Genomic DNA, 12,312 nt, shown 5'->3' on the forward strand with positions numbered 1-12,312 from the left:
TCCGGTCCAGGAAAGACATGGCTTGGCAGTTCGGGCTGGACTGTTCCCATGAGGCACAGGGTCAAGGCTGATTTGCATATGGCCATGTCTGACCTGGGGTGGTGTGGAGTGCAAAAAAAACGATGGATTTAGGCCCAGATCTCTGTACTGGGGTGAATGTCTGACATTGTTCTGCATTCTGTCCATCAATTGTTGTTTTTGCATTTGTCACCCCGAGTGGGATGGGTATGCTCAGACGTGAGTCCCATGCTTTCCACACCACTGGAGTCAAGCTATCCAGGTTGATGACGGCTAATAGCCAGAAACCGGTCCTTGGATGCTTGATTCCGATCCAGGAAAGACATGGCTTGGCAGGTCGGGCTGGACTGTTCCCATGAGGCACAGGGTCAAGGCTGATTTGCATATGGCCATGTCTGACCTGGGGTGGTGTGGAGTTACTCTAAGCTAAGGCACTCTACTCCACTGCACTCTACGCTACTCCTCAGCATTGCACTTTATGCCACTGAACTCTACGCCGCTCTACTCTGCTCTACTGCATTCGATGGCAATGCACTTTATGCCTCTCCAGTCCTCCACTCTATGCCACTGCACTCTGCAGTACTCCACTGCACTTTATGCAACTGCACTCTGTACCAATCTTTCCCACTGCACTCTGTACCACTCTATGCCAGTGCACTCTCGGCCACTCAAATCTATCCCTCTCTACTCTGTACCACTGCACTCTAAAGCACTGTACTTTATGCCACTGCACTCTCTGCTGCTCCTTTCAACACCACTGTACTCTTCACCATTGCACTTTACTTATGCAATACTCTAATCTACGCCACTGTATTCTACTATGTGACATTGCACCCTGCTGAATTCTATGCCCCTGCACTCTACGCCACTGCACTCTACAAATCTCTAAGTCAATGCACTGTACACCAGTCCACTCTACACCACCCCATTGTATGACACTCTGCGCCACTGCACTCTACTCTGCACCACTCTCCACCACTTCCCTCTACGCCACTGCACTCTACTCAATACCACTCTACTGTACACCACTGCTCTCTACTATATTCTACTCTGCAAAACTGCACTCTATGCCACAGAACTCTACGCCACTCTAATCTGCACTACTGCATTCTATGCCAATGCACTCTGCTTCATTCCACTCTAAGTCTCTGTACTCTGCAGCACTCCACTCTATGCCACTTAAATCTCCGCCACTATACTCTACACTCTAAGCCACTCTTCTCTGCGCCACTTTATGCCACTGCACTCTGTGCCACTTTGCTTCGCTCTGCACTCTACGCCATTGTACTCTACTCAGCACCACTGCACTCTACACCATTGCACTCTACTATGCAAAACTCTCATCCATGCCACGGCGATCTATGAGGCTTCATTGTATGCTGCTGAATTCGATATCGCTGTACTCTACACCACTATCCTCTGCAACACTCTGCACCAATGCACTCTACACCAGTCCACTCTACGTTACTCTGTTCCACTCCACTCAACTCCACTCTATGCGACTCCAGTACACAACACTCTATGCCACTTGACTCTACGACCCTTCACTCTACTCTTCACCATCCCTCTCCACGACACTCTCCTCTACACCACTAACTTATTGTAAGACAGCGAACATTTTATAGTACCTGTGAAATCAGCTGTTTAGATGAGGAACCCTATTGGAAATAATAATTGCTTAGTTGGGCTCACTTTTCCAAATAGGATACTTGTGTTTTCTTTCCTTTCAGAGTTCTGGCTTGCATCTGGGATCAGTGTTTTTCGTAGTCTAGCACAATTTTAAAATCGTTTTTAAATGTTGCTGATTTGAGATCCTTTTGACTAGGTCATAGGGCAGAAATACTAACACTGTAGAATCATATAAAGGGAACCACGAGGTAAGAAAGAGCAGGGAGTGCATAGAGGAGAAGTGAGAGATTTGATCAAGCAGACATTGTGCTTGATGTGCGTAGAATCAAACACAAACTCAGCATGAAAAGTAGGGATGATGAAGCTAACTGTGCATTAATCAGCAAAGACCGATGGTGTAGGTTCAAAAGGGGTGAGAGCGTGAAGACAAACAGTGCCCTGGACGCTAGACTGTGTTGTAGACTCGAATACAAGCACGTATAATTATAAGTAATGTGCACGAATAAAATGCTATCAAAATTCACAGTATGCAGTCAGAAGGAATACTCAAGCTCAGGCATGCCAAGCGCAGTGTAAGAAATGACACTATAAAAAAAGCTCTGTAAATTCGAAAGGCAAGCTACTGGGTTACTTTCTGAAGCACCGGCACTATCTGCCAGAAGAGGTCGCAGGTAGGTGGCAGGTTAATGGCTTATGCGTTAGTGATTTACCAAGGGCGACTTATATCTCTTCAGGCAAATACAAAAAGCCTGATGCTTCAGGATCTGAGATTACTGGGTCTCCAAATACTGGATCCGGTAAATCGAGGTCTGGTTACTCCATGGGCCCGTTTTCATCGAGTGCGGATCAGCACCCGCTGAAACTGTGGGCGGAGATGCAACCTAGGTCTTGCCTGCTCTCTTACCTTTGCCTGCCCTGGTGTGTCTTAACCTTAGCCCCAAATCCCTGGCGCTGTGACATCCCATCTACAGCTGTCCCCTTGTAGAAAAGGTCTTGGTATTCCTGTGGTTGCATGTTATAACCCATGGGGGTTGAAATTACTTGTGATGCCGGTTCTTTGGTGCTTTTCAGGCCCCAGCATCCCTGCCCCAAATAACAGGCAACTCGTAATGACTTTTAGTGATAAGTGTTAAAGGGATTATTCTGGGGAAGGATGGATGGATGGGTGAAGGAGGGACTGTTCATCTTACATCCCACTAGAGCGATAAGAACCTCCACATTCACCAGCAATAGAATGTATCAAATGGTATTCATAGTTTGATTTTTTTCTACAGCATTTCATAACTAGTGTTGTTTGTAAGCCCCAAGAATAATGACTGGACCTACTATCCCGTTTATGGAGCCAGTCATAGAAGGGAGGCAGAATGAGTCTGCTGTCGCTGAAATTCAAGCTTGTGGCCTTATTTACTGCATTTGTCCAAATGAAATTTCAGGGCACTGACCTGCAGGTATAAAAATATTTGCGTAGAGGTATAAAAGCATGGTAGATGACCAACAGATTTATCTTGTCCTAGAAAAGCTGCTCTTGTGGGTCTAGCTGTTATTTCACTTTATCACATGGGCCTCTAAAATCCCCCATGCTCAACCTGTTGCAAAGAGCTCCAGTTTATCCATACTAAAGTGGGCTTTCTGCTGTGTATGACCAAAGGTGTCACTGTGGCTCTGACTCCTCGCTGCCACACCATCCCACACCAACCTTTTTAAACACGTAGTAACTTTCCCACATGCCCAAGACTAAAACATTTTCCTTAAAAGGAAGGAACACCAAAATGGTAAACAACATTCACAATGCAAAATATGTTCCATGCTACAGATCTGACAACATTGACGGATCTTTGATTTAGAGCCACTTGCACTAAAGTAGTTTGTTGTACCAAATCCAGTGAATCGCACATCACGGTGTTTGTGAGTGCCAAATGGCACTTTAGTATTTACTAAACCCCTTTTGTAAGCTGGAAAAGGCTTTTCAAATTTCAAAACTCTAATCCGCAGAAAAACTGGATTTCGTCTTTCCACCATATACGAGCGAAGCAATAACTCATTCATATAGATCTGAAACACATATACTGGGATAACGGAATCATAATTAGTACCTGTGTGTGACATCCTGTGACATTTTTTACTTTTGCTCCTCATGAAGTTGTGAACGTTCTATACTGCAGGCGACTGTTGGGTGAATTTTATACATTTTTCCAAAACTCTTTTGAAAATTCTATTTTGCAGGTCGTTTCTACCAGAGAAAAACAACTAGTAAGGGAAGTGACCGGCGTAGGGCCACCTGGGTCACCACAGACTGCCTCTCAGCCTTCCATACCGAATGAAGAGTCAGAGAAACAATGGAGAAAATACACCAATAATCGTTTATTAGTATACGCTTAGAGTGGGGCTCCGTCTGCACAGTCTCGTAAGAGTACTACAGAGGAAACTGAGGACCAGTAAGAATGAAGATACATTATGTACATTGCATAGTTCGCTAAGAACACGCCCACAGTGGAATTTTCCAAACTGATGTTGCCGGACAGCGAAAGACACAAAAAGGTTTCTACTCTCGTATCTTATGCAGTTCAGGACACTCTCAAGGCCGATCCATCCCGTGCTGCAATCAAACTACCGGACAATTGAGAGAGGTTCTTTATCTAGGGAAAACTATGCACTGGCACAAGCAGTTATTCGTTACAGAAACGAAAATTAGCTAAGGGTATTTTTCCGAACAGGGAATAATTTGTTTCGAGCCTCACACAAAATGGAGTCTGAAAAAGAAAATGGCGCAGCAAATGCTAAATTATACATGGTATTACGAGAGCATCAACAAGCATAATCTAACACTAGTGGCTTGCTTTTCACCCACAATTTATTTTTTAATATTTTTTTGCCGCTTTCAGGAATTTTAATAATAACAATTTAGCCTATACAACCCACTCTCAAAATATGGTGCAAGTATTTCACCTATGATGCTGCATGACCCCTTGCAACACTTAGAATTAGCAAGATTGTATGATACCAAACACCATAGTAGGAAATGAGACTGTATGGTTTGTAGATCCTATAAATCCACATGCAGGTATAACGGGTAGGTCTTCAGGGTATTTGACATCAATATTGAAGTTTAAATACTTACCTGCTCTTATATTGACACCACAGTATTGTCTATCAACATGTCAACAATGTAAGTAGGTGTGGCGCTAACAAGAGTACATCTAAACTTCCATTTATCCCTACCTTGATGGTATGTTGTAGTCAATATTGTGGAATCACATATACATGCAGGTTGGTATTATTGTCATCAATATTGTGACATACAACTGGTTTTCAGAGCTTTACGGTATTTCTGTGAGCTGTACCCCCAGGCCCAGATTCGGCCAGGGCCCTGTTAGGCCCCCCTTACCTGCATGTCTGCCACCAGACCCTGCCATGAAAAGGGCGGTGGATATCCAGATCATAATATGCACGGCGATGCCGGCTTTGGCACCGCCAGCATATTCAAGCCCTTTGCAGACTGCTGCCGCAGTGGGATTCCTGATCCCGGCTTAGGCGGCAGTCTTGTGATGATCCCACCACCACACTCTTAATACGGCGGATGGGTGGGGATGGTTGGACCACCGTACTCGTAATAATGCCCTTAGATTAAATAAGGGTGATGAATGGAAAAACATTTATTTAGTCTTATCACTCCTAATTACTTGTCACATTCCATTCCATCATCTATTAGCTTGTTTGTATTTTTATAAACAGAACCGATAAAGTATACTTTACAACATGCTCTTGCTTTTATAGAGCTTAGGGGTGGGTGGTGAACTCCGTTACTCTGTTTGCGGAGTTATGGTCACGTGGAGCACGGAGTTCCGGGAAAACTCTGTCAACCGCTGCATGGCGGAGGCATCTCTTGCATGCGGCTCACCAACGGTAAGGTCACAAGCATGAAAATCGAGCGCTAAACCTCCCCCGGCGAGATTTCTCAATGCTGGTGGTCGCCACTGATCGCTACCGCTTTCATTGAGAAAGCTGCTACACGTTTAGAAAGCTGCCTCCCGAGTAAAAAATCTACTCAAGCAGCAGAAAGAAGCAGCACCCTCTTGCGGTGCCGTTTGCACTGGTTGTACATCCCGGGAGGAGCTCTGCCACTGAAAATCAGTGTGCCACAACACACTCTGCCGCTCTCGGAACTCTACATAATCTCGCACAGTTTTTAGGTAAGTCTGCAGAATTCTGCTGAGTAAAACGCTGTGATTTCCACCCACCCCTACTAAAGATTCAAAAATAATTACAAAGAATTTGACCTTAAAACGAGGCACTCAGGTTCATTCAGTTTCAACTTTTGTGTCTGCACATAACTCATCATACAACATCCACATTTAGTGAAGGTGAGCTCGACTGGTGCCATTGTGAAATACATTGTAGAATTATCACCCTTAAAATTAAAACAAATTCCTTTGACCTTTTTTACCACACTATGAAGGATTAGTTGACCTATTGAAAGCTTCACTCTGGTGTTTGAGAGCAACAGTGTTAACATCTTGCAGCTGAAATCCAGTTGTAGCTCTGCTGTGAACGATACTTAAAGTCCCATTGTCAGTGGAATACCAGCTGAATTCTCGTTTAATAAAAAACGCCAGGGCACTGTAATGATATTTGATAAGTCTGTTTTTGGGAAAATACTTTTTAACTCTCAGTTTCTTCTCCTGCCTCTTCCTGTTGGATCTGAAGCTAACACGTTTACTTCTGTATCATTTCTTGTGTATTATCTTGTTTGAGCGTATAATTTATGAAAACATATTTTTGCAATAACATAGGCTCCAAAGCACATACTACCAATATCAAAAGCATACACAAATATCACCTTTCTAAAATTCCCATATGTTGTGCGGCTTATACTTTCTCAAGTAAAACTGTGCGTTTGTTGGACTACATAAACTTCAATACTGTGTGAGAGTGATACTGAGCACACCATCAGGAAAATGTTGGCCTAAGTCCTGCTAGCTCACAATGCACCATCTCCCCCCCTAACGTGACAAGGTAACACATGAATTATGCTACCTCAGAATATGACATCCCTGACTCCCCAAGGAAATCCTGGTAACAGATCTAGAAAACCTTTTTGTTTGGTTACTTATGCATACCCAAAGAAAGGCACAGATAAAACACAACAAGCAGTTTCAATATTTATTGAAGCATTGTAATTCTTGAGTAAAATATGTGTGCTGCAATAATCAATAGAAGGAAACAGAATAATGTGATTAGCATTATGAGAATGGTGAAACATTAAACAGTTCAACCAATATGCCGATTACAGAGAATATATGCTTCTATACAAGTACTGTAGTATATTGTACGCCTATTAGTTAAACTATTATATCTAGGGTGGGTGAATCTGACAAATACCTGTAGGGTGATTAAAGTCCCCGTTACCTGTGGGTAAGTGTCATCAGGGCGCTTGTCTTGGTGGAGGCCTGGACAGCATCCCTTGCATGAAGTAAACAGGAATCAGCTGGGCTGGAATTCCGGCATGGGTGACCTCTCAGGGCCAGTGAAATGCTCCTCTGTCTAAACAAGGGAGTGTTGTCGTTTACATAATAAACCTCATCCATGCTGCGATACCGAAATCTCAGTCAGACCTCTATTGTTTATTCTATTGTGATAGCTCTGTCACCGAACAGCAAAACAAATAACATTTTGTTTTTGTGATCTTAGCCCTTGTAAAGAATGTTCAACGTAGTGTGAATAATATGCCTAAGACGTGGAAATGTAAGCTAACCAGTTTAGAGAATATTTTCCTGCACAGGCACGCAAACAAATGTGTGTCAAATGTCATTATGTTACAAGTAAAGAAGGCAATTAAAAACGTAGCATGTAAAATGGTGTTTCTGTCCGGGCCTACAATGTGAGTTTGTAACACCTGCACCTAATTGCGCTGCCAGATTTTTTACCACAAATGTTATAACTGATACATTAATTTTAAAATACCATGGTCCCAAAATGAGCTGGAATTGATTTTGACTGCATTTAACAATTAAATATAGATGGACGTATTTTTGGGTAGATTTTTTTGGTAAGAATTTGAATTTTTTTTTGCAAAATATGTTTTTATTAGGATCCAGTTGAGAGGGAGATATAGGACATTTGGGGAAAATGGCATTGTGGAGAGAAATAAGGGTTGAATGTCCAAGGGGTACTGTACCAGAAAAGCTTGCAATGTATTTGCCATTGATATTATTTTAAATCGCAGCAGAGTATGAAAGCAAATAACTTTTACTGACGTCAAAAGGGTAGATATCAAAAACATACAAAAACTCATAATTAACAAATAGGGTGGGGTAAAAGAAACGTGGCAGACAAACCTGTTTGAATTGGATTCTTTTTTCGCTGGAGTAACCAGTAGGATATTGGCAAAGTCGAACTTACCTATAGGGCATTAAGGCTGTGCCCGATGGGCTGGTCTGACATGTCAGCGTGTGGGCTGGTTTTATGCCTGTTTGTGGGCCTGTTTTATGTTACGTATAACGGGCCATTTTTTTACTGTAGATTTTTACCCCAAGATCCATAAAATTTATCCAACCTTCAAATTCATCAATCACTATGGAGTTTAATAATCACCCCAGTGGCTCTACCCGAATGCATTTTATTTTATTTATTTTATATTCTTATATAGCGCAAGAATCGACCCCTTACGGGGTATCTCCGCGCTTGGCTCGCAATGTGGCATGGCAGGTGTTACCAGAGGTTGTGGTTTTCAGCTAACATATGAATATTTAGCCTGCTATTCCTACCCATCCCTCCCCCACTAAGCACTCATATCTCACATCCCTACTCTTCTCATTCTTTTCTCTTTCCTTTCCTCTCATCACTACGTATAAACTCTGTGTCTATCTCTTCCATCACCACTGAATGACATTACAGTATGACACTCTCAACTATAGCTTTGTTACCCCATATCATAATATCATCATGTATCAAAAATACTTCATTCAGTATCCATTGTACTTAATCTACACACCTATTCATACTACATTACTGTATATATATTTTTTGTTATCTTTCTACGTGATGTAAAACACAATAAAAAGTGGGTGAATTCTAAAACAATCTTTGCCTGAGAGCTCAGATCCTTGCAGTGTTCCATACCTTTCAAAGCACATATACAGTGTGTCTTTAAAAGTTTAAAACAGGCCTAATTTGCAAATATGGGACACTTATTTTAGGTATCTAAATCACTAATAAGGGTCACTTTTAATTTGGAGCATAGACATGTTTTCTGTCCCAGTACAACATTAAAGATTGGACTATAATTATGGTAGCACCAGACTTGGAAAGCTATCCAGGCAGCAGTAATCAAGAATACTATTGGTGGAGCCAAATATGCGACATCTAGCACAATGTCCCCAAGTCCTATAAGGGACAACAAAAGCCTGGGCCTTTGTCTGAAGCTGGAATGTAGTGTAAGTTTACAATAAACCATTGAATTTTGCACCCCTGCTGTAGATATGCAAATTTCCCACTGCCTGCTATCCAAAGCTTTAAGGGTTGCACTTGGCCAATTCAGTCAGACTGTTTTTACCAAACGTTTTCGCCCGCCACTATCATGTTACATAACTGGATGTGTTAGCCCCTGGGCTAACAAATGTTTTTCTGCCATGGTGTACTGTGAGCCACCCACTCTTCCTCAGACTGCTCTGCTGCATATTTGTCAAAGATTTGTACTTTACTGTACTTTGTACATGTTCAGGTGAAGAAAATCCTGATTAAGTTAGCAGGTGTCTGGGAACATGCGCTGTAGCTGTACATTTGGCACGCTATAATGTGTGGCACAATAGAGCTGTCTACTGGATTGTTAATATGTCTTAGGCTTCTATTTTGGACCTGCTCAAAGAGTAGCTAGTGTAGTCACTGACCTCTAATAGCCAATGATAAGCGACCCTTTCCCGATGTGGTCTCGTTCCACTAGTGACTCTAAAGATAAATGAGGATGTGAGGTTGTGATTGGGCATGCTATTTTTTTTACTTTTGCCTATTACTTGAAGCCAAATCCCAATCAATGTGACCAAACAGAGACTTCAAATTTGTTAGGCAGGACAACAGATCCATAAACATAAGAAAAAGGGGTGAGCGGTACCAGTCCTTGATTGTCCTCCCGTACCAAACCTAGCACACACAAAAGCGAAAAGGGGGTAATGTTAAAAGGATGTCTCCCTCTGTGGTAAAACCAAAAAGGGTTTACATTTTCCCTCACCCACTAATAGAGCATGTTTCATCATTGGGCATGCTACAACACCCTTGTGCAGACCAATGAGGGGTAGAGCATTTTTTTGGGGTAGTTTGAAAATAAGCACTCTAAGGGATCCACTGTGCAGACTATACAGTTTAAACTACTTTAGGAGTGTACCTATTCAATTTTATTTTGGGCCCCCTAGGCAGAATTAAAAGGCATCTCCTGTGATGAACTAGGGAGATTAGTGCCCCATCATCTTATCTTCTGTCAACATGTTTCAGCCTGCCTGTCAACCCTCTGGGTCGTTGGCCTTCTTCAGTACTAAGATCCCTAGACTCCCATTCACAACACCTCGTTCTCAGAAATGTGTGCGGTATGTGGTGGTAGAGTCCCATGCAGTGACCTTACTTGCCACTTAACATCCCAGAATTACCAGGTAGACAAAATAATAACAACAGGAATTCACTTCCACATGAGGGTGAGAATATGTAATTCAAGCATCCAAACCATTTCAATTACAGTCATGTGCCCATATCCTAGGGTTAAAACAACAGTTAATGTAAAAGAGCTCTATATTCTTACCCAGTTTAATCTAAATTATTTCTAAATCTGGGGTGGGAGCGCCTCACTGTAATCACACACTAAATGGGAAAATCATCCTGGTCATATTGCTCAAGTCCTACATGGCAATGTACTAAACTACTTTGTAGTTTCTACATTCACATGAGTCAGAACTATGTACATCCCTCCGAAAGTAGTTGTTGTAATGTCATATGCTACGAGCCCCAAATAACCCAATATGAGATATGCTGTCTAGCATTCAAATGCACAGTCATGTAGATGCCTACTGTTTCACCAGTGGCTATACCATGCTGCTCACTGTTCAGGCAGGTCTGCTGATGCGTAGTCTGTCTCATGGGAGTTACATGGATCAGCTATTATGCCAATACCTCGTGTTGGTTAAAACATATTTATGCATAATGTGTCTCAGCCCCCCAGCCTCCTGTCTGGTGGTCACTTATTACTAATTCATAGAGCCACAGTGTAAGAGTACCACACATGCTGTATCAGAGACTGAGGGGCTGAGGCAGATTCTGCATATGTATGTTTTTACCAATGCGAAGGATCGGTATTACAGCTGATCCCTGTAACTCCCATGAGACTATGACTCAGCAGAGCTATCTGAACAATGAGCTGCGTGCAAGCTTGGTATACCCATTGGTGACACACTAGGCATTTAATTGACCATGCATTTGAATGCTAGACAGCACAGCTCATGTTGGGTTATTTGGGGCTTATGGCATATGACATTACAACAACTACATTTGGAGGGATGTACAAAGCTCTGACTCATGAATATAGAAACTACAAATTACATTGCCATGTAGGACTTGAGCAATTTTTTGATCTAGGGAATCAATATAGATAATATGACCAAGATGTTTTCCCATTTAGTGTGTGACTACAGGGAGACGCTTCCTCTACTATCCTGGTTTTAGAAAGATTTTAGATTAACCTGGGTAAGAATATTGAGCTCTTTTACATTGATTGTTGTTTTAACTTCACCTTTTGTTAGTGCACATGTGGTGATTGGTACTTGACACTATTGGTATGTGGGCTCAACACATGGGAGTGTTCTTTACATTCTCTAGGATATGGACACTTGACCGTGATTGAAACGGTTTGGATGATTGGGTGATATATTCTCACCCTCATGTGGAAGTGAAGTCATGTTGTTAATATTTGTTTTACAGGTAATCTCTGAGTATTTGTACAAGAAGTGGAAAGTAAGGTCATTGCATAAGACTTCCATCACATACCACACACATTTCTGAGAATGAAGCATGGAAAGTGAGAGTCCAGTGATATTAGTCCTGAAGAAGGCCAACAACTCAGAGGGACAACAGACACGCTGAAACATGTTGACAGCAGATAAAATGACGGGCATTAATCTCCCTAGTTAATCACAGGAGATGCTTTTTTAACGTTGCCCAGGGGGCATAGAATAAAATAGAATAGGGAGTTTTAGCTGTATAGTCTGCACAGCGAGTCTCTTCGAGTGCTTGTTTTCAAACTACTCAAAAGAAAATGTGCTCCAGCCCTAGCCTTGGTAAGCGCAGGGGTGATGTAGCACGCCCAATGATGATGAAGCATGCCACTATTAGTGGGGGAGGGCAATTTTTAAACCTTTTTTGAGATCTTTCTTTTCTGTGTGTTAGGAAAACAGATCGCTCTATAATTTGGTGAAGGGTAGATGTTCTGCATGTCCAAGCTTCATGCGATTAGGCTTGCGCATAGTGCAGTTTGTATGATCCAGACGGATTATCCATTTGGTCCGTGGAAACTGTAGTTCATTAAAATGAATCATAAAGGAAGATCACCATTGGACAAGCTGTTATGTATTGTTCGGTTCTCGAAACGAGCTAATACACAGATGCTTAATTAGCAATGCAGTTGATGTA

At 42.1% G+C, this 12,312-nt stretch overlaps 1 protein-coding gene across 7 annotated transcripts in view; it reads left to right on the plus strand.

Moving 5' to 3' along the window:
- Positions 1 to 12,312, plus strand: part of ZNF385C (zinc finger protein 385C) — a 1,559,117-nt gene that overhangs the window by 672,063 nt on the left and 874,742 nt on the right. The window lies entirely within an intron of this gene.

The sequence above is a fragment of the Lissotriton helveticus genome, chromosome 5_1, assembly GCF_964261635.1.
Source record: "Lissotriton helveticus chromosome 5_1, aLisHel1.1, whole genome shotgun sequence".
Classification (NCBI taxonomy): domain Eukaryota; kingdom Metazoa; phylum Chordata; class Amphibia; order Caudata; family Salamandridae; genus Lissotriton; species Lissotriton helveticus.